We start from the raw sequence: 23785 nt of genomic DNA, 5'->3' as shown, positions 1-23785 counted from the left end.
AGGTCCCCAGAAAATTAGCTGAGTGACCTGGATTAATAGGCTAGTGATAATACCGCTCAGCCACTGTGTCCCTGTTATGTGAAGTTATATCTTTTTGTTTCTTTGTTGCAGCTAAGTAGATTGACCTCTCTGAGGCATCTCTTCTCCAGTGCTGCAATGTTCTGGATGTGCACCCCAGAGTTTGGAGCTGCCCAATTATTCTTCTACCGATTAGATAACAAAACTTAAGACAATATAATGACTGCACACCCTGTGGATGAGCAGCGTCCCTGTCACCAGCTTTCAGATTTGTGCATTTAACTGCTTCAGTGCAAGTGCCAGAAATTGTTGTCAGTTTTATGCATTAATGATGACGCACACTCAGTTTTGCCATCATCACAATACAAATTTCATCCTGGCCAAAAACTGACCATTTTGCCATTATTATACATGCAAATTCCATCCAGGCCAGTAAGTGACCAGAATAGCTTTCAGTGGTGAATTAGTGGAGTGGGAAGAAAAGTTGCGGAAGAGGGATGCCAACATCTGCCTTTTATGGTGTAATAAGTTGAATAATCTGAGCTTATTGAGATAATAAATAGTCATTTTGAAATGCTGTATTCTGTAGGTGTTAGTTCTGCAGCCACCATGGAGATACTCTTTGGAAAATGCTGCTTGGCTTTTCAAAACTCTTTGAAGATCAATGTTTTTTTAACCACAAACAATTCCACTCTGTCATGATGTACCTCAAGGCAAATATTTGGTTTAAATGTGCATTTAAAATAGGACCATAGTCTGATGAATTACTGGAATATAAAGCAATCTGGCCTCATAAATGGAGAGGAGAGAATAAATTGTGGACAGGCCTGCTCACTTGTAACATTACAAGGACAGTTTAGTGCATTAGGCTTGTCCTTTAATTAAGCATAGGTTTGTAACTTTAATTACAAGGCTTGTAGAATTCCAGAACAAGTTGAGACCAGTTTCTTTATCAAGTCGAACCAGGTTCTACGAAATAATGTGTAGCGTTTACAGTAAATCTGCACAGTGTTAGTATAGGGCGGAATTTTACAGCCTCGCTTGTCTTGAAATGGTAAAATCCTGCGCAAGGTCAACGGACTGTTCCATGGTCCACCCGTCACCCGATTCCCGTGGTGGGCGGGATGGTAAAATTGCAGCCTGTGTAGTATTAAAATACCCCATATTATTGAAACGGTTTTAAAGTTTGAAATGTAGCTGCTTTGACTGTGTGTTCAAGTTGTACTTCTGCTGCTTATTGTAATAAGTGGCATTTGTAACCTAACTGCTTCAGCTGCCTTTCAGCAAACAGTGCTGATGTTTCTTCTGTTTAAAATGCTGGTAATATATATATATTTGCATCCCCTTCCCTGGGGACCAGTATCAACAGTAAGAAGTCTCATGACACCACGTTAAAGTCCAAAAGGTTAATTTGGTAGCAAAAGCTGTTGGACTTTAACCTGGTGTTGTGAGACTTCTTACTGTGTTTACCCCATCCAACGCTGGCATCTCCACATCATGACCAGTATCAAAGCATGTTTAGAAATTTGAGGACTGTCTTGGATGTGTTATTGGCTTTAGGCCCTGCTCTTGTTCATATGTGGATCTCATGATGTATGCTCAGCAGTGTGCCCATACTGCTTTGTACCCATCCTATCCCATTCACATCCGATCCAGATATCGCCTGTCACATGCTCTTAGGTTCATTCTTCCAATATGAACTAATGATAATCTGCTGAGAAATAGTCAGATACAAATTGTTCTGAGGCTTTAACAGTGCAAATGGTTATAACTAAATCAGTCTAACCCAACTAACCTCCTGTTCCCCACCTTGTGAAGAAGAAAAATAAAGGCCTGGGTTTTGCGATAGGAATGACAGTGCAGTTCAATCATTGCTGCTCTGGTACAGCAATGTCTGGAATTCACCCACATCCAGGTGAACATGGAAATCTAGAATGTGCTTCCAAGAGGGTGTACTGCTGAGGGCCGGCCAAACCACCCCCACCCAGCCTAGCTTACCCTCAAAATACAATTAGTTGGAAATCCTCTGAACTCATGACAGCTTATTCCTTTATGCTTAGCCTTGCTGTAAAAACCCTTCAAGAATTGCAGCTTGTTGAATGAGGTGCAACACTTTTTTAAACCGTGGACTAACTTCATAATTACTACTGATCTGTCCATCATAAGGTCAGAAGTGGGGGTGTTTGCAGATGACTACATAATGTTTAGCACCATTTGCGAGTCCTCAGATACTGAAGTAGTCCATGTCCTAATGCATCAAACCCTCGACAAGATCCAGGCTTGGGCTGAGAAATGGCACATAAAATTTATGTCACGCAAGTACCGGCAGTGACCATCTCCAGCAAGAAAGGATCTATGCATCGCCCCTTGACATTCAGTGGCATTTTAATTGTTGAATGCCCCACTATCAGTATCATGGGGGTTACCATTGACCAGAAGTTCCATTAGACTAACCGTTATAAATATCATGGCTGCAAGAGCAGGCCAGAGCTGACTCCCCAAAGCCTGTCCGTCATCAACAAGGCATAAGCCAGGAGTATAATGGAATACTTGCTAGTAATGGTGGACAGTTAAACAGCTATCAGTGGTCGAGTCTCCACAAATGTGCCTATCCTCAACATTTGAATGCATAGGATACACAAAAGACTGTGGGCTCAAATAACATCCCAGCTGTAGCTCTTGAGACATGTGCTCCAAATCTACCCACAGCCCTATTCAAGCTGCTTCACTGGCCTGGATGAGTGTAGCTCCTACAACACTCAAGAACTTGACACCATCCAGGACAACAGTCTGTCTGACTGACACCAGTTCTATCACCTTCAGCATTCACTCCCTCCATTTCTGACCACAGTGGCAGCTGTGTGCACCACCTACAAGAGGCACTGTAGCAACTTGTCAAGTTTCCTTCAACAGCAGCTTCCAAACCCACGTTGACTACCAGTTCCAAGAACAAGGACAGCAGTTGCTCAGAACACCATGATCTGCAAGTCACTCGCCATCCTGACTTGGAAATATATTGCCATTCATTAGCTGTCGCTGGGTCAAAATCCTGGAACTCCCACCTGACTAATACTGTAGGTGTACCTACACCAGAGAGACAGGAGCCATTCATGAAGGTGACTCATCACTATCTTTAGAGGGTAATTAGGGATGGACAAGGAATACTAGTCTCGCCCATGTCCCATAAAAGAAAGAAATGGTTCTTACGTGCCCCTTTGGACCTGAGGGTTCATACAAAATGAATAACATACCCCTTTAGTTCTGAGGGTTCATATAAAGAACAAAGAACAACACAGCATGGGAAACAGGCCCTTCGGCCCAATGAGCCCATGCTGCCATTTTAACGTTGTGAGTGCCCTCCTCTACCTGTGACCTTTGTCTACGCCTATTGGGGAAGATTGAGGGAAGACTAATTTAGGGACAATTTGTTACACCAGTCAGCCTAAGAGCATGTTTTTGGGCTGTGGGAGGAAACCGGAGCACCTGGAGAAAACCCACGCAATCACGGGGAGAATGTGCAAACTCTCGCAGACACTGGCCTAAATCCATGTATCTGCACAGCAAACAATGATAGTCATTGAGCTGTCATGTTGCCTGTCAGATGGTCCAGTTTAAGTGTACACTAACGACGTGAAGCACTAGGCAACTCTTGAAGCAACATCCAAGAGCAGCCCTCACACGACCCACCGCGTGTATGCCCCTTGTTGGACAACAAGGTGGACTGAATCCCTGTGAAGTAAAAGAAAAGACATCAGTAAACATGCACAACTTAGACAGACGTTTACGGAATCCCCAGAAGCTCAGAAGTAAGACAAGTGAGCCGTGAAATATTTTGGAAGGTCCATAGGAATCAACTGATTCACAGGGACATCCCAAGGCTCTTGATCTTTGTTTAGAACATATATAAATGAATAATGCACCCCTTTAGCCCTGAGGGGCCATACAGAAAGATAACTGCATCTATGACCATTACAAACTATCCATTACAAACTATCAGTGCAAGTAAAAGGTTAAGTGTTATTCGATGATAAACTCAAGGTTCTAACTATAATTTCACTACAACTCCTCACCTTGAGGATGAATTGCATTTATTGATCCCTCACTAATTATTTCTTCTCATTGATCAATGAGATGATCTCTAAACTCTTAGTCAATGTGCAAATCAAGCATCTCGAATAACAAAGCACGATAATACCATCAACCAATATTAGAGCCCAAGTCAGGATCCTCAGCATTGACAATATCCTGAGCCATGGATGTTTCCTCAACTTGTAAGCAGTTTCCTGTCATAAACTTGCTCCCAGTTCCTTAATCCCTTCATTCCTTGTCCTACATCGCCTTCGCTAAATGTTGTTGGGCTGTAGATGGGGGTCTAGATGGGGCACCATGCCCTTCCATGTTTCATTTTCCAAGCATTAGTGGTGACAGGTGTGTACTCATGAGGGAATATTATTATGCTCTTTTCCCCACTTCTGGATTCTCATGTCACACTTTGGCAACTTTTGATTGAATATGAATGTGCAGGCTGTCATTCCAGGGTTCTTAATGTCACGTCATCATGTGTCAATTGCTCCTCTTTCTGAATGTTCTATAGTCGACATATTGGAAGTGATGTTCTGATGATTTAGGGTGGTTGGGTGTAGGATGCATGAAAATCCTGTTCTGAAGTCCCAGTGGATTCAACTGTAAACACTTCCTATTCAGCATCCTCAAACAACGGGACCAAACGTTGGGCCATCAATACTACATTCTTGCCTTGCTAATGCCTATTTTCCTTCACTAAGAAGGGTAATCACTGGTGTTGTGCTTGCCACTCTGATCCCTAAAGCACGCCTTACTGGTACTACTGTTTATAAATACAGGAATCTGGGTCAAAATCCTCCCCAAAAAATTCTAAGTGTGGAATATATGTGGAACACCCCCCCCTCAATATGGCAGTTACCCCCTCTTGGTCACAACCAATCCCCTGCAATGCCAACCACCCTGCCTTCACTCCTTCCCCCAGCAATCCCTATGCAGAGTGACAGCAAGGACCCCTTAATTTTACCCCCAGTAAACCCCAGAATTAAATTGAATTTAATTTTTATCATTTAATTTAAGGGATATGGGCTTTATTGGCTGGGCCAGCCCTTCAGAAGGTAATGGTAAGCTGCCTTCTTGAACCACGGCAGTCCCTAAGGTGTAGGTACACCCAAAATGCTGCTGTTCATTGGTGGTGGAGGGATTAAATGGTTGTGGAAGGGTAGCAACCAAGTGGGCTGCTTGTCCAGAATGGTGTTGAGCTCCAAGAGTGTTGTTAGAACTGCACTCACGCTTGCTTTCAAATCCTTCCATGGCCTCAGCCATTCCTTTACCTGTAATCTCCTCCAACCTCTCAAACCTCTGCGATACCTGCTTCAATTTTGGCTTCTTCAGCATTCTGGATTTTAGTTGCTCCATCATTGGGCAACTGTGCCTTCAACTGCTTCAGCCCTAAAGTCTGGAACAGCCTCTCTGAGCCCTGCCCATTTCTTAACCTCATTTCTTCTTTTGAGACACTCCTTAACACATCTACATTTGATTACTCTGCCCTAACACTTCATGTGTGACTTGGTAACACGTTTTGTTTTATACTGCCCCTGTGAACAGCCTTTTGCATTTTACAGAATACCTACACTGCAGAAAGAGGCCATTCAGCCCATCGAGCCTGCACCGACAACAATCCCACCCAGGCTCATTCCCATAACCTCACATATTTACCCTACTAATCCCTCTAACATCCCCCTGAAACTAAGGGGCAATTTTGCATGGCCAATTAATCTAACCCACACATTGTTGGACTGTGGGAGGAAACTGGAGCACCCGGAGGAAACCCACACAGACACGGGAAGAATGTGCAAACTCCTCATAGAGAGTGACCCAAGCTGGGAATTAAACCCGGGTCCCTAGCACTATGAGGCAGCAGTGCTGACCACTGTGCTACCATGTGTCCCGATTTATTACATCAAAGCTGCTGTCAGAATAATTTATTTTTGTTGTTAAATCCTCATTTAATATTGTGTCAGAGAGGTTGATCAGTTATAATGGAGCTGGCCTTGCAATTAAAAGAGGACTTGAACTGGAATGACTTGGCTTAGCTTTTTATGTTGTTAATGGGCCGTAACTAAAATAACTTACAATGTCATTTTTGTAATGCTATCTGACAGCAAGCACAGATAACCTAGCCTCACTGTTACTTTCTCAACAAAACAAGCTCAAAGTGCAGCATGTGTTGTATCCATGCACTTCCATCTCCCACACCACACCTTTTTTGTTCATTGGGATGTGGGTGTTACTGGCTGGGCCGGCATTTATTGAACATCTTTAATTGCCCTTGTGAAGTAACTCCATAACTTCTGCGGTTCATCAGTTCAGCTACACCCACGGTGCTGTTGGGGAGGGAGTTCCAGAATATTGATTCTGTTTCCTGCTGTCATGGTTTTTGAGTAATGCATTTTTAACAGCATTTGAGATGTAAACTACTATGTGTAAAAGAAAATGGCAATTACTTCGTCAACATTTTCCTGTTACGTGGTTGACAGAACAAATGTTCCATTGAGCTTACTCTTTACTTGAACAATTCATTAGTATAACTGCATTACTGTCTCCATAGATTCCCTACATTGCAGAAGGAGGCCATTTGGCCCATGAAGTATGCGCCGACTATCCGAAAGAGCATATTACCCAGGCCCACCCTCTGCCCTACCCCTGTATCCCTGCGCCTTTACTACAGCTAATTCATCTAGCTTGCATATCTTGGGACACTAAGGAGTTATTTATCATGGCCAATCCACCTAACCTGCATATCTTCGGCACGTGGGAGGAAACTGGAGCTCCTGGAGGAAACCCACACAGATAGGGATACAACGTGCAAAATCCATACAGTTACCTGAGGCTAAAGTTGAACCTGAGTCCCCTGGCAATGAGGCAGCAATGCTAAGCACTGTGCCACCATGCTACCCTTTCCTTACAACTTATATCGCCTTCTGCTTCAGTTGTATATGTGTTATATTGTACCACAGACAACAGTCTCTACCACAATTATTTTCTGTGACAAAGCATTCTGAAAATTCACTGATTTTTAAGTTGTGATCCCTCATCACTGGCTCTCCAGCCAAAGGAATTTGTCTTTCCCTATTTGCCAGATCAAAAACTCTCCTAATTTAAGAAAAATGTGTTAAATTTTCTTTTGGCCATCTGTGCTCTGGTAGTAATGGTCAGTATATTTCAAAACTCTCCCAGTAGCTAATGTTTTAACTCCAGTATCAGCTTGAAGAATCTACTCTATACACTTCCTATGACTTTAATGCCCTTCCCATAATGAGGCACCTGACTTCACACAGTGACTCTTAACTGTGGCTGAACCAATGCTTTCAACAACTTATATTTATTTCACACTTTTTAACATTTTTGTCCCTTATTTCATGGGAGGGCATGTGGATGCCACTGTCAAGGCCAGCAATTTTTGCCTGTTCCTAACTGTCCTTGAACTGAATGGCTTGAATGGCCATTTCAGAGGGCAGTTAAGAGTCACATGGAGGCCAGACCAGGTAAGGCACCAGGTAAGGTTTCCTTCCCTAAAGGACACTAGTGAACCAGATGGAATTTTCAAAAAGAAGTTAAGAAAGCCCACCAACACCTCTACTTTCTCAGAAGACTAAGGAAATTTGGCATGTCTACTTCAACTCTCTCCAACGTTTACAGATGCACCATTGAAAGCATCTTTTCTGGTTGTTTCACAGCTTGGTATGGCTCCTGCTCTTGTCCAAGATCGTAAGAAACTACAAAGGGTTGTGAACAAAACCCAGTCCATCACGCAAACCAGCCTTCCATCCATTGACTCTGTCTGCGCTTCCTGCTGTGACAGAAAAGCTGTCAGCATAATCAAGGATCCCATGCACCCCAGACATACTCTCTTCCACCTTCTTCCGTCAGAAAATAGATACAAAAGTCTGAGGACGCGTACCACCTGATTCAAAGAACAAAACAAAAACAGCCCGGGAAACAGGCTCTTCGGCCCAACAAGCCCGTGCCGCCATTTTAACATTTCCAGTCCCCCCTCCACCCATGACCTTTATCTGTGCTTATGGCATTCCACGTTGAGGGAAACAGCTTCTTCCCTGCTGCCATTAGACTTTTGAATGGACTTACCTTACATTAAATTGATCTTTCTCTATACCCTATCTATGACTGTGCCACTACATTCTGCACTCTCTCCTTTCCTTCCCTATATATGGTATGCTTTGTTTGTACAGTACACAAGAACTAATACTTTTCACTGTATACCAATATATGTGACAATATGAAATCAAAGGAGAACAGACTTTACGCTGGAGTTGAAGATCTTTAGCTTTAGGGCCTTGGTGATCTCTCTTGAGATTGATGAACGCTGCTCTGATCTTCCCAATTCCGATCTTTACATCCTCATTTACAACTCCATAAAGATGAAGGACACAAAGTTGGATGAAGTAATCTAATTTATCTGTCTGGGTAAAATTGTAAGTACTTCATGTGGAATAGACAAGAATGATCTTTGGACAAATGAATTGAAAAAGAATAGTGAGAGGAGGAGTGTGTTTAATGTGGGACCAAGAATAGGATCTCTGAATGAATGAAGAGAGTGAAGCTGAGGTTTGAAATGAATACTTTGCATCTGTCTTTACCAAGGACGAAGATGCTGCCAAGCTCATTATGAAAAATGAGATAATCACTGCACTGCTTGTGTTAAAAGTTGTTAATGACGGGGTATTGGTAAGGCTGACTGTACTTAAGTTGAAAGTCACCAGGTCCAGATCAATGTTTCCGCAGATGCTAAAGGATATAAGGGTGGAAATTGCAGAAGAAATGACCAGCATCTTCCAATCCTCCTTGTGTATAGAAATGGTGACAGCCAGAAGGCTGGAGATTGCAAATGTTCTATGCTTGTTTAATAAAGAGGACCAGGATAAATCCAACAACTAGAGGCCTTAAGTTCAACTTGAATGGTGGAAATATTTTTAGAAACAAATTTTTGAGACAAAATTGAAGCCACTTGGAAAGTGTGGATAAATTAAGGCAAGCCAGCATGGATTTGTTAAAGGCAAATGGTGTTTAAGATTTTTGAGGGAACTAAGAAAATGGAGTGTATTTCTTAAATGGTGAGTGATTGGCAGTGTTGATGTCTGAAGAGACTTGGTCCTCCTGTTACTGAAGTTACTGAAAACTGACATGCAGGTGCAGCAAGCTATTAGGAAAGGCAAATGGTGTGTTGGCATTTATTGAAAGAGGACTTGAGTACAGGAGTGACAAAATCTTGTTGCAATTGTATAGCATCTTGGTGAAACCACTCCTGGAGTACTATGTAGTTTTGCTCTCCTTACCTAAGGAAGGATTTACTTTCCATCGAGGCAGTGCAACAAAGGTTCATCAAAATGATCTCAGGGATGGTGGGAGTATCCTACGATGAGAGATCAAGGGGAATGGCCCTGAGAGGTGATCTCATTGAAGCATACAAAATCCTTACAGGGTTGGTCGAGTGTGTGGTCCCACGGACCGTCCATCTGGTCAGGTGGGAACGACTGCCGTTCCTCGGGCCTCGGCATCCTGCTGCGGGGAGGTGGCTTTACCATCTCCGAAGTTAGGGAGGTGGTGGGGGGACGCCTTCTCGTAGCAGACGTCACGTACAAAAACTGCCCTCTCAGGCTGATTAATGTGTATGCCCCTGCCGCCAGAACCGAACGGCTGGCGGTTTTTGAGCAGCTGCCACAGCTGCTCACCACCTCCAGGTCGGTCATTCTGGGTGGGGATTTCAACTGTATCCTAGACAAGGCCGACCGATCCAGCAGGGCTGAAAACAAACTGGACGCTACGTCCAGAGCCCTGCTGGAGACGGTCAAAGATGCCAAGCTGCTCGACGTCTTCAGCAACCCAGCAGACGGAGGGCAGCGCAGGTACACGTGGTCGCGGCCCGACGGGTCGGTTCGCTCTAGGATCGACTTTATGTTTGTGTCCCGCGCGCTCACGGTCAGGCCCACCGACGTCAGGCCGGTGTTCTTTTCTGACCACTGCCTCCTGCTGGCCGACTGTCAGCTGGAGGCAAACCAGAGAGTGGGCAGGGGGTCCTGGAAGCTGAATGTAGAACTGTTGACCCCAGAGAACCTCGAGGAACTCAGGAGGGTTTACCACGGTTGGAGGACCGTCAAACCCTTCTTTGAGTCTCCATCGCTCTGGTGGGAAACCATCAAAGGCAACATCAAAAGGTTCTTCATTCGCAAAGGGGTTCAGAAGGCCAAGGAGAGACGGGGGGACATGTCCCGACTCCAGAAAAGCATGCAGGAGCTACTCCAACTGCAGTCGATGGGGGTTGATGTCAGGGAGGAGCTCCAGGAGGTGAAGAGCCAGCAAGCCTCGTTCTTTGCCTCGGAGGCCGCCAAGGTCATCTTCCGGTCCAGGGTCCGCTCAGTGGAGCAGGACGAAAAGTGCTCGCGCTTCTTCTTCCAGAAGGTGCACAGAGAAACCTCTGTGATCAGCAGCCTGAAGGAAGAGGACGGCTCAGTAGGGTCATCGCAGTCTGACATACTGAGGATCTGCAAATCCTTCTATGCCGGACTGTATGACCTGAAGCCGACAGACAGCACGGCCTCCCAGTCTTTCCTGTCGTCTATCACGCAGGTCTTAGACGACGGTGAGCGGGACAGCCTGGAGAGACCGGTATCTCTGGAAGAGCTGACCAAGGCCGTCAAGTCCTTTCAGAAGGGTAAAACTCCCGGAAGCGACGGCTTACCGGCGGAGTTTTACTCGGCGTTGTGGGACTTGACGGGCCCGGACCTCCTGGAAATATACGAGAGTATGCTTCTGGAAGGCAGGATGTCAGAATCCATGAGGAAAGGCATCATTACCCTCATCTACAAGCAGAAGGGGGAGAGGGAAGAAATTCAGAATTGGCGACCCATTTCACTATTGAACGTGGATTACAAAATTCTGGCCAAGGTCATCGCCAACCGGGTCAAGTCTGCTCTGGGGTCAGTAATCCATCCTGATCAAACCTGTGCTGTACCCGGCAGGAAGATCTCTGACAGCCTGGCGCTACTCAGGGATACGATCGCCTACGTGCAGGACAGGCAGGTGGACACGTGCCTCATCAGCCTCGACCAGGAGAAGGCGTTTGACAGAATATCGCACAACTACATGATGGATGTGCTCTCCAAAATGGGTTTTGGGGAGGGAATCCGCAACTGGATCCGGCTGCTCTACACAGACATCAGTAGCGCAGTCTCAGTCAACGGGTGGGAAACAGATAGCTTCCAAATCAGGTCTGGAGTCAGACAGGGCTGCCCTCTCTCCTCCGTCCTTTTTGTGTGTTGCATTGAACCCTTTGCCCAGGCCCTCAGAAGTGACCCAGGCATCAAAGGGGTGACAATCCCAGGCAGCAGAGGCACGCAGGTCAAAGCCTCCCTGTACATGGATGACGTGGCTGTCTTCTGCTCGGACCCCCCGTCTGTCCGCAGGCTCCTCCAGGTCTGTGAGCAGTTCGAACTGGCCTCGGGAGCCAAAGTCAACCAGGGAAAGAGCGAGGCCATGTTCTTTGGGAACTGGGCCGACAAATCCTTTGTCCCCTTCACCGTCAGGGCAGATTACCTGAAGGTGCTGGGGATATGGTTCGGAGCGGCAGGGGCATGCATCAAAAACTGGGAGGAGCGCATCGCGAAAGCCAGGCAGAAACTGGGCTTGTGGGAGCAACGCTCGCTCTCCATAACAGGGAAAAACCTGGTGATCCGGTGCGAGTTGCTGTCCGTGTTGTTGTACGTGGCGCAGGTGTGGCCTATCCCCAAATCCTGCGCTGTAGCAGTGACGCAGGCCATCTTCAAGTTTATCTGGAGATCAAAGATGGATCGCGTCCGGAGGGAGGCGATGCACAAATCTCCAGAGAACGGAGGGAAAAACGTTCCCAACGCCGCCCTCATCCTGATGGCTACCTTTGTGAGCGGCTGCATCAAGCTGTGCGTAGATCCTCGGTACACCAACAGCAAGTGCCACTACTTTTTGAGGTTCTACCTGTCCCGAGTGTTGCGAAGGATGGGTCTGGCCACACTGCCGCGGAACGCTCCGAGTAGTTGGACCGTACCGCAGCACCTGTCCTTCGTGGAGAAATTTTTCCGCAAACACACCTTTGACCACAAGGCGATTAAGCAGTGGTCAGCGCGTAACGTCCTTGGGGCCCTGAGAGAAAAGGAGACGGCGGATCCTGTCGGATGGTTCCCTGAGCAGACTGTCAGTGTCATCTGGCAGAACGCCTCATCACCAGAACTGACAAACAAGCACCAAGATCTGGCTTGGCTGGTGGTGAGAAGGGCACTCCCCGTCAGATCCTTTATGCACGTTCAAGGTCTCAACATCACCGCACGCTGCCCTCGAAGCGGCTGCGGGGCTGACGAGACGGTCGCACACCTCCTTCTGGAATGTGCCTTTGCAAAGAAGGTCTGGAGCGAGATGCAGTGGTATTTGTCGAGGTTCGTCCCGAGCAGCTCGGTGACGCAGGACTCTGTGCTCTACGGGCTGTTTCCGGGAACGCACACCGAGACAAATATCAACTGCTGCTGGAAGGTCATCAACTCGGTGAAGGACGCACTTTGGTCCGCCCGAAACTTGCTGATCTTCCAGCTGAAAGAACTGTCCTCGACCGAGTGTTGCAGACTGGCACATTCCAAGGTCCAGGACTACGTGCTGAGGGACGGGCTGAAGCTTGGGGCAGCCGCCGCAAAGGCACAATGGGGAAAGGCCACACTGTAAGGCCTTTTAACGGAGGCAGACCGAGGGCCCAGGAACTACAGAATACCCTCGACCTGCGTAACTGTGTGCCAATCTGAGCACTAACGGCACACAGTAATCTTTTGAGGCGTGTATATAGTTTTTTAAGTATTGAAATGTAATCATTGTAATTAGTACAAATATGTAAATATTGAGACATGGACATAGTTTTTTTAAGTACTGAAATGTTAAGTACTGAAATGTAGTCACTGTAGTTTTGGACAGATCTGCAAAAATGTTTTCATTCCGCATTGTTTTGCTACTCGAAGCCCTGTACATTGTAATAGATTACTTGAGATTTTTATGAATAAAGTATATTTTTGAAAAAAAATCCTTACAGGGTGCAACAGGGTCGATGCAGGAAGGAGTTTCCCTGGCTGGGAGTTCTAGGACTGAGGACATAGTCTCAGAGTAGGACTGAGATGAGAAGAATTCTCTTCTGTCAGGGGATGATGAATGTTTGGATTTCCCTATCCAGAGGGCTGCGGAGGCTTAGTTATTGAATACGTTCCAGACAGCGATCGATAGATTTCTACATATTAATGATACCAAGGGATATGGGGATAGTGTGGGGAAAATGGCATTTAAGATGATCATCCGTCATCTAGCTGAATGGGGGAGCAGGCGCGAGGGATTAAATGGCCGAGTCCTGCCCCTATTTCCAATGTTTCTAGATTAATGAGGGTAATCAGGTTTATGTTGTATGAATGGATTTCCAAAAGCCACTTGATAAAGAATGTTGGACTGGCCAGTAAAGTTGAAGCCTGTGAAGGGATTATGGAGATGAAGTTGGATGAGTGACATGTAGTGTCTTTGGGACAGGAGGAAAATACATAGTGGAATTCCTCACTGGCTGATTCTAGGACCACTGACTCTGCAACCATCAAAGTAGTTTTTAAGGTGACCCATGTCCAGTTAGGTGTCATAGCGGTGCCAGTTTGATAATACAACAATATAATTGGTTGATAGGTTCACACTTAATAACTCACAGTTTCTTAACTGCAAAAAAAAATTCAAAACCATCGGGTTTTAGTTGTTTCAACTACTTAACTTTTTTGATGTTGGTTCAAGACTTGGGAGGATTAATGGAGCATCATAATATGCTGTTTAAGACCGTATGGTAATGTATACTTCTAAATGAGAGTTGTATTGTTTTCAGAATTGGGCGGCATATTGGTTAGCATTGCTGCCTCACAACGCCAGGGACCCGGATTCGATTCCGGCCTTGGGTGACTGTCTGTGTGGAGTTTGCACATTCTCCATGTGTCTGCAAGGATTTCCTCTGGGTGCTCTGGTTTCTACCCACGGTCCAAAGATGTGCGTATTAGGTTGATTAAATTTCCCCTTGGTGTCAGGGGGAACTCTCCATTCACCTAACGAAGAGTTTAACCTCGAAAGCATGTGAGTTTACTATTCAAATAAATCGGTTGGACTTAAACCTGGTGTTGTCAGACTTCTTACTGTATCAGGGGAATTAGCAGAATAAATAATGGGGTTGCCAGGATAGGGCCTGGGATTGTTGTTGGTGCAAACTTGATGGACCGAATGGCCTCCTGCACTGTAGGGATTCTATGATTCCACGATCACTGAATTAAAAGTGGCAAACAGCACCATCTTGTGGTTGTTTGGAATATTCCATTGTTTTTGGGAAGTTATCTATTTGGATTTGTTCCTTTTGTTTTAGATTCAGATTGCTTTCCTCTACAAAACAATTAAATTAATCTTGATCACTTTCTTTGGTTCTTTTGTCGTCTGTGCAACTTGAATCTTATTTTGGATCTTTCTTTCTCCCTTTATCTCCTCTCAGAAGTGAAGCAGCTGGTGCAGATCTCGAACTGCAGGAATGTGAGTGAAGCCCGAGAAACTGACCCAAGATCTAGTTCAGGTCTGGTGAGCAGAAGAAACGAGCATCTTCAGTCACAGGAGTTCAAATTGTGAGTTATGAAAGATGAATAACAGTAACGATTGAGTGAAAGAACTTTAACATTTCTGGCTGCTAATTAGAAGTGGCAACATATTGCCTTTGTACGTAGCTAATATAAATTCCAGCATTATGTTGGTATATGAAATCAATGATGTTCCATGATACTCCAAGTACATCTATTTATAAAGGTCTAGCATATGGCCCACATTTCTTTTTCACAAACCTTGCCTCCTGTTATCAAGAATTTTGCACAACACTTTTTATGCCAACATTAATATAACATAGGAAGACTATGAGAAGTATGTTGGCTCTTTTTTTAATGAGAGTCTGCAACCCACCTTGTAATTGTGAGTTCTCTACCAGGTTCTGGGTATTGAAGTCAATCAGATATTGTAGATTCAGACACTATTCAGATTACCATATCTGTGCTGGCTCCCTGTAAGAACAATTCAGCTAATCCTACTTCCCCACATTTTCCCCATCACTCCTCAAAGCTTTCCTCTTCAGATAATTATCTAATTTTTTTCAGAAAATGACAGCTGAATCTGCCGTTGCCACGTTCACACAATGCATTCCAAATCCTAACCACTCGCTGCGTTGAAAAATAAAATGTTTTTCCTGTTGTCTTCTTTGGCCCTTTTGCCAATTCACCAGAGGCCGGTATCCTCTGGTTCTCGACCTTTCCAGAACTTTCCACACACCTGACGAAGGAACCGCGTTTCTGAAAGCTTGTGGGTTTACTATCAAATAAACTGGTTGGACTTTAAACTGGTGTTGTGAGACTTCTTACTGTGTTTACCCCAGTCCAACACTGGCATCTCCACGTCATCTTGACCTTTCTGCCAGTGGAAATGGCTTCTCTCTATCTACTCTGTCCAAACCCCTCATAATTTTGAGCACAAACCACATTTCCTCTTGACCTCTTTAAGATGCAGCTACAGCTTCTCCAATCGATACAAGTATCTGAAGTCCCTTATCTTTGGAACCATTCTTGTAAATCATTCTGCGCTCATATCCTTCCAAAGTGTGATGTCCAAAATTTGCCCACCATTTTGTCTTTTTAACCATCTCATTTTTGTATATATTTGTTTTATATGTGATTTTTCTTTTGAACTTAATTCATTCGATCCTAAGTCTGCTACTTGATTCAGTCTCAGTGCTATCTGACTGTGAATGAAGTTGAGAAGTAACAAATGAGCAGAAAAATACTGAGGCCTTGGGAGCAGACAGAATTCTACCACCAGCCCCCTCCCCTAGCCTCTCCCCAAATCCACAAAACATGGGGCTATACTCTCCTAGCATGATTGCACAACTTCAATCCTTTATCTGGGAAAAGAGTATATGCTGGGAGATCTCAGGGATTTTGTATTTGTGACCTTCAAGGAAGGAGCTAAGTGCGATTGTGGTCATTACAGAGGAGCATCTTTGTTATCTACCAAAAGATCATTGTGAGGAGGATCCTCCTAATGGCCAAAGAGTTCCTTCCAGAATCACAGTGCAGATTCTGCTGATTGAGACATAACTTAACATATGATATTCCCTGTGCGGAAAATTCAGGAATAATGCGTGGAGCAGCACCAACTTATGTACATGACTTTTTTTTGACCTTGCAAAAGCCATCAGTCACGAGAGTGGAAAGTCCTTAATTTGGCTGCCTTTGGCTTCCTTACCTGCTTCAGATCTTGCACACCATGATCCTTACCAACAGGACCATCTCAAACCCTGCTTCAGTGAAAACGGAGATCAAACAAGGCTGTATCATCACACCAACCCTTCTGTCCGGACCAGGTGCTCAGCTCTCTGCTGCGCTTGCCTAGCTTCCCATCTCCTGCATACTAATCGCTGCCTGCCATTCTCTCTTGCTCCAGACTTGCTGTCTTTCACACCAAGTCTCTATAACCCTGGCATAATTTAAAATGCTATTTACACTGGTATTGTTTCACCCTAGCCTTGACATTCCATTTCTTTGAGTCAATGACTGGGAAACGGAGAGATGGAGTTGGGTAAGGGAAGAGAGTTCTGAGAAATAGGGAGACTCGGGAATAGAGGAAGCCATGAGGAGAGAGAACTGGGAAGAGATATTGAGCGAGGATAGAGATGGGGAGCACAAACTTAAAACTAAATTAGCGATTACAGAGAGATTGTTGATTAGACAAAAAGCTGAGAGATATGAGCACTGTTGATTTGAATGGGACTGGTGACTGGAGAGACAAATGGACACATGATTACAGAGAATGAACTTAAAAAAGAATGCTCATGATTAAAGGGAGAAAATCATAAGGACAGAGATGATGATCAGGAAGAGGATATGAGATGTGAGGGAATAGAAAGCGTGCTTGAGGAATGAGAGAGAGAAATTCTTGCTGAAGGACACCTCATAGCAGAAAAACATTGTGATGTTCTGTACCATTAGTTTTGGATATACCTTTGTTCTAGTTTGGTCATGCTGGAATTTGATGTATTCCTTTTAAATAGCAAAACCTTTTGGATTTGCTTTATTTTTAATATTTTATAGATTAGATTTTAGTGCTGATTGAAGTAAGTCCTGTAGTGTCAAATTGCATGTTAATGAATGCAGCACTCAAATATTTAAATGTTGTGCATTTGAAAACTTTGGTTCTGATTATCTCATACACTCCTGAATATTACCAACAGGAACACAAACTAAATGAAGTACATTGGGGCAAAATGTAGCTTATTGAAAATAAATTATTCACACTGTTAAGAAATCCTTAAGTAGTATAGGAATATATTTTAAACTCAAAAGTTGCACTGCAAAAACAGTGTCCCACAAAATGTTGTCAGTCAGCTGATCTAATAAAATCCACTCGCACGGCCCACTCGTCCACCCCTGCGCGCGGCCAGTGGTCTGGCCCCGCCCAGCCTCCACCTTCTGTGCCACACCTGCGCGCATGCTCTCCCTCGTGCCTTCTCTCACATGTGAGCGTGCATGTTTTATTGCGCACGTGTGAGAGAGAGGGGGTGTGCGCACACGCGTGTGAGGGAGAGACAGATGGGGTGTGAGTACGCGCGCGAGAGAGAGAGGGGACATGTGCGCACACGAGGAAGTCAGAGAGGGTGTCTGAGAGAGAGTGCGCGTGATAGAGTGGTGCACATGAGTGAAAGGGCACGCGTGCCCTTTCTATCACGCACATGCCCCATCTCTCTTGCGCGTGCGCCCCCTCTCTTTTGCACGCATGACTCAGCCTCTCGCGCATGCCTGCCCTCTTGCGCGCGCAGGCCCCTCCCCCCGTCCCCTCTCTCTGACGTGCCCCCCTCACCCCTTCTCGCGTGTGCGTGCCCCCACCCTCGCAAATGCACCCTCTTGCCCACGAGCACGCTCTCACATGCGCATGCGCTCTCTCTCCCTGTCACCCACGGGCGCACGCTCTCTCTCCCTGTCACCCACGGGCGCACGCTCTCTCTCCCTGTCACCCACGGGCGCACGCTCTCTCTCCCTGTCACCCACGGGCGCACGCTCTCTCTCCCTGTCACCCACGGGCGCACGCTCTCTCTCCCTGTCACCCACGGGCGCACGCTCTCTCTCCCTGTCACCCACGGGCGCACGCTCTCTCTCCCTGTCACCCACGGGCGCACGCTCTCTCTCCCTGTCACCCACGGGCGCACGCTCTCTCTCCCTGTCACCCACGGGCGCACGCTCTCTCTCCCTGTCACCCACGGGCGCACGCTCTCTCTCCCTGTCACCCACGGGCGCACGCTCTCTCTCCCTGTCACCCACGGGCGCACGCTCTCTCTCCCTGTCACCCACGGGCGCACGCTCTCTCTCCCTCTCACCCACGCGGCGCACGCTCTCTCTCCCTCTCACCCACCTACGCGCGCGATCTCTCTCTCCCACCCATGTGTGCTCTCTCTCCCACACACATGGTTCAGCAGTTGGCACTCTCTGGGATTCCCAAGTTTTGGATTGGAAACTCCAGTGAGTTCACAGAGGTTACATTTGGGGCTATGAGATCCCCCTCCTTTGAGCAGCAGTAAAAACTAGAAGAGGAGACTGCCCAGCCTGAGGCTCTGGCAGGACAGCTCTGTACCTACTGAATTGATGCCATCAAGCACAGGGCATGGGGAGCTCAAAACACTCTGTAACTTAAAAAACCTTTAGTGATAAGCTGGGTGATTGCATGATGTTTTTGCAGCAGCTCAGCGCAGGCAGAAGCTGGCATCTGTCCCTCAATCAGTGAGTAGTAGTTTCAGACTTTGCCGTGTTGCTGCTCCTGACTCCTCGTCCTGTTTCCTTACCCCAAACTAGTGACTCTACTTAACAGGCACCAACAGACAGGTTGAAACAGGGGCGAGGGAGGGAAGAGGGGCTGGCAGTGAGTGAACTTGTGGGGGTAATGGGAAGAGGGGGTGCTGGATGAGTCAGTGGGAATGGAGAGAGTTTGGAAAAAGGCTGCCAAGTGTGTCTGAGGTGGGAGGGGGTTTGGGGAGAGGAGCTGCTGAATGGGGAAAGAGGAATTTCACTGAGTCAAAAACAGAATACCTCAGCAGGTCTGACAACAGCTGTGGAGAGAGAATAGAGACAACATTAACTCTGATGTCTCCCCACAGATGCTGTCAGAACTGCTGAGATTTTCCAGCATTTTCTCTTTTTGTTTTGAATTCCAGCATCCGCATTAATTTGCTTTGAACTTCACTGAGTCTTCTGTCGTAAGGGAATATGAAAATCTACTGTAGTACATTAATATTTTTACAAAATACTTTATAACTCCAATTTTCATATATGATGAATGACTAAATGTTGGTCTATGATGTGTGAATTTTAATTATAAACTGAATGTTACTGTCTTGCTTTATTGTATTGTTTTTGCTGGGATCGCAGTAATGTTCAGATGTGAATGGAGCACAGTGGAAACTAGTTTGGGAAGTCCTGTTCACAGGGATGATGGTGCGGCTGTAGTGGCTGAAGGCGAGACACCCACTGATATCATTTACACTGGTATGGAGGTGCTGGCGTTTGACTGAGCTGGGCACAGAAATAAGTCTCACAACACCAGGTTGAAGTCCAACATGTTTACTTGGAATCATGAGCTTTCGGATCACTGCTCCTTCATCACTCACCTAATGAAGGAACAGTACCCCGAAAGCTCGTGATTCCAAATAAACCTGTTGGACTTCAACCTGGTGTTGTGAGACTTACTGCACGATTTATACTGATAGTTAAGCGAGATTACAACACATTACAGGAACTGTGGCAACTATTTTGGGACAGCAAACAGCATTTCAAGGTGTCTGTATTTGTAAAAACTCACTATGGAGGAGGCCAAGATGGATCATCCACTCAGCAATCTTCACCCAGAAGTGCCGATGATCCACCTCAGCTTCCTCCAGTGGTCCCCAGTATTTCAGATACCAGTCTCTAGCCAATTCGATTCATTCCGTGTGATGTCAAGAAACGATTGTAGGCACTGGATACTGCGAAGGCAATGGGTCCTGATAACGAATTGCAGTAGTACTGAAGACATGCTCCAGAACTTGCCGCTCCCCCAGCCATGCTCTTCCAGTACGGTTACAATACTGACATCCACCCAACAATGCCCCGGTACGTCCTGCACACAAAAAGCAAGATAAATCCAACATAGCCAATTACTGCCCAATCAGTCTACTCTCGATCATCAGTAAAGTGAAGGAAGGGTTTATCAACAGTGCTATCAGACAGCACCTGCTCAGCAATAACCTGCTCAGTGACGCCCAGTTTGGGTTTCGCCAGGGTCACTCAGCTGTTGATCTCATTACAGCCTTTGTTCAAACATGGACGAAAGAGCTGAATTCCAGAGGTGAAGTGACAGGCCTTGACATCAGGTCAAGGTCGCATTCAACTGAGTGAGGCATCAAGGAGCCCTGGCAAAACTTGAATCAATAGGTATTGGGGGTCAAACTCTCCGCTGGTTGGATTCATACCTGGTACAAAGGAAGATGGTTGTGGTTGTGAAAGATCAGTCATCTCAGCTCCAAAATATCTCTGCAGGAGTCCCTCAGGATAGTGTCCAAGGCCCAGCCATCATCAATGACCTTCCTTCTGTCATAAGGTCAGCAGTGGGCTTGTTCACTGATGATTACATAATGTTCAGCACTGATTCCTCAGATACTGAAGCAGTCCATGTTCAAATGCAACAATATCCAGGCTTGACAAATGGCAAGTAACATTTGCGCCACACAAGTGCCAGGCAATGACCATCATCAAGAAGAGAAACTCTAATCACCACCCCTTGACATTCAATGGTATTACTATCACCTTGAGATTACCATTGACCAGAAACTCAACTAGACTCTCCACATGAACACAGTGGCTACAAGAGCAAGTCAGAGGCTAAGAATACTGTGGCAAGTAACTCACCACCTGACTCCCCAACTCCTGCCCACCACAAGACACAAGTCAGGAGTGTGATGGAATACTCCCCACATGCCTGGATGGCTGCAGCTCCGATAACACTTGACACAGGACAAAGCAACCCGTGTGATTGGCACCACATCTACAAACTTCCACTCCCTCCACCACCAATGCTCAGCAGCAGCAGTGTGTCCTATCTACAAGATGCACTGCAGCAATTCACCAAGGATCCTTAGACAGCATCTTCCAAACCCACAACCACTTCCATCTAGAAGGACAAGGACAGCAGATACATGGGAGAACCATCACCTGCAAGTTCCCTTCCAAGCCACTCACCATCCTGACTTGGAAATATATTGCTGTTCCTTCGCAGTCGCTGGGTCAAAATCCTCGAATTCCCTCCCTAATGGCATTATGGGTCAAACTACAGCACATGGACTGCAGCGATTCAAGAAGGCAACTCATCATCACCTTTTCAAGGGCAACTAGAGGTGGGCAATAAATGCTGGCCAGCCAGCGACACCCATTTCTCAAAATATGTTTTAAAAACTTATCAGTAGCTGGTTGATTATTTCAAAATTAAGCTTACAAATGCTGGTTGCATAAAGGAAAAATATTTTGATTTTTTTACTATGTATTATGTAGGAGATAAATGTGTATTATGTTCACAAAATGACAGTATTTTTATTTTTTTTGTGGGATTTGTCACTGGCAAGATCAGTGTTGGTTCTCATCCCTAATTGCCTTTGCAAAGGTGTTACTGAGCTGCCACTCTGATCTGCTGCAGTAGTACTGTTCGTATTCCTACTGTGAGGTTAGGAAGCAAGTTCTAGGATTTGGATCCAATAACAGTGAAGAAATAGCAATTTTAGTTCCATGTCTGGATATGTGAGGCTAGGGAGTGATGGTGTTCCCATGTATCCACTACCCTTGCTTGATGAAGTGGTGGAGGTTGTGGGTTTGGAAGGTGCCATTGAATGAGCTTAGGCAAGTTGCTGCAGTGAATCTTGTGGATGATATATCCTTCTACCACCGAGCTTCTGTGATGGAGGGAGTGGATGTTTAAAGTGATGGGTGGCATTCTGATCAAGCGGGCTGATTTGTCCTGGATGGTGTTGAGCTTCTTGAGTTTTGTTGGAGCTGCACCCATCCTGGCAAGCTGAGTATTCCATCACACTCCTGCCTTGTAGATGGTGGACAGACTTTGGGAAGTCAGGAGGTGTGCCACCACAAAATTCCCAGCCCATAAATGGCTGGTCCGGTTCAGTTTCTGGTTAGTGGTCACTCCAGGATGTTATTGATGGGAGATTCGGTGATAGTAGTGACATTGAATGGCAATAGGAATTGGTTCGATTCTCCCCAGTGGATATGATTATTGCCTGTGATGTGAATCTAACATCAAATAGCAGAATGTATTCTTTATGTACAATGAAAACGGAAAATAGAACATAGAACATAGAACATTACAGCGCAGAACAGGCCCTTCGGCCCACGATGTTGCGCCGACCAGTTAAAAAACAATGACCCTCTAACTTAAACCAATCCCTTTTTGTCCATAAACCTATCCACGGATCTCTTAAACGCCCCCAAACTAGGCGCATTTACAACCGCAGCAGGCAGGGCATTCCAATCCCTCACCACCCTCTGGGTAAAGAACCTACCCCTGACATTCGTCCTATAACTACCCCCCCTTAATTTAAAGCCATGCCCCCTCGTGCTAGCTTTCTCCATCCGAGGAAAAAGGCTATCACTGTCCACCCTATCTAAACCTCTAATCATCTTATATGTTTCAATAAGATCCCCTCTTAGCCGCCTTCTTTCCAGCGAAAACAACCCCAAATCCCTCAGTCTCTCCTCATAGGACCTCCCCTCCATACCAGGCAACATCCTGGTAAACCTCCTCTGCACCCTCTCCAAAGCCTCCACATCCTTCCTGTAATGTGGGGACCAGAACTGCACACAGTACTCCAAGTGCGGCCGCACCAGAGTTGTGTACAGTTGCAACATGATGCTGCGACTCCTAAATTCAATCCCCCTACCAATAAACGCCAAGACACCGTATGCCTTCTTAACAACCCCATTTACTTGATTCCCAACTTTCAGGGATCTATGTACACATACACCTAGATCCCTCTGTTCATCCACACTATTCAAAGTCCTCCCGTTAGCCCTATACTCAACACATCTGTTATTCCTACCAAAGTGAATTACCTCACACTTCTAAATGCTGGAAATATTCTGCAGGTCTGGTATTGATGACAGTTCATTTACCTGAAACGTCAACTCTGTATGTCTCTTTGCAGATATTGTCAGACCCCCTGTGTATTTCCAATATTTTCTGTTTCAATTCCAGATCACAGTATTTTTCTTTTGTATTAATGTATTATTTGAAAATGCCACTTATACTAAAATACATGCATTTGCTTTCTCCATGGACGGGTGGCAAAGTATTTGTTAATTTCGAAATGATGAGTTTAACCTGCAACTGCTAATGTTTTGAAAACAGACACAGGATTGGGCACTGCTGGTTCATTCATAACTCCAGCTAAAGGATGGCTGTGAGCAGTGGGTTGTAGGGTGAGGAGGGGGGGGAGTAGAGTGTGGGGGTTGATACCTAGCAATAAATTGAGCTTAAAGGAACATAAATCGCAAATTAAGCCAACCAGACTTTAAACATTAACATAAAAATA

At 45.7% G+C, this 23785-nt stretch overlaps 1 protein-coding gene across 3 annotated transcripts in view; it reads left to right on the top strand.

Moving 5' to 3' along the window:
- The window catches only part of arfip1 (ADP-ribosylation factor interacting protein 1 (arfaptin 1)), a 182213-nt gene that overhangs the window by 30062 nt on the left and 128366 nt on the right, over positions 1–23785 (top strand). For all 3 annotated transcript variants that reach the window (XM_080192629.1, XM_080192619.1, XM_080192611.1), the window contains exon 2: positions 14630–14756. The gene's annotated coding sequence lies outside the window, so the exon portion shown is untranslated. The remainder of the gene's footprint in view (positions 1–14629; positions 14757–23785) is intronic.

This window comes from Carcharhinus amblyrhynchos, chromosome 1 (assembly GCF_965287045.1).
Source record: "Carcharhinus amblyrhynchos chromosome 1, sCarAmb.v2.hapA, whole genome shotgun sequence".
NCBI lineage: Eukaryota > Metazoa > Chordata > Chondrichthyes > Carcharhiniformes > Carcharhinidae > Carcharhinus > Carcharhinus amblyrhynchos.
Note: the sequence above shows the minus strand (reverse complement) of the source record. Positions and strands in the feature narration are given on the sequence as shown.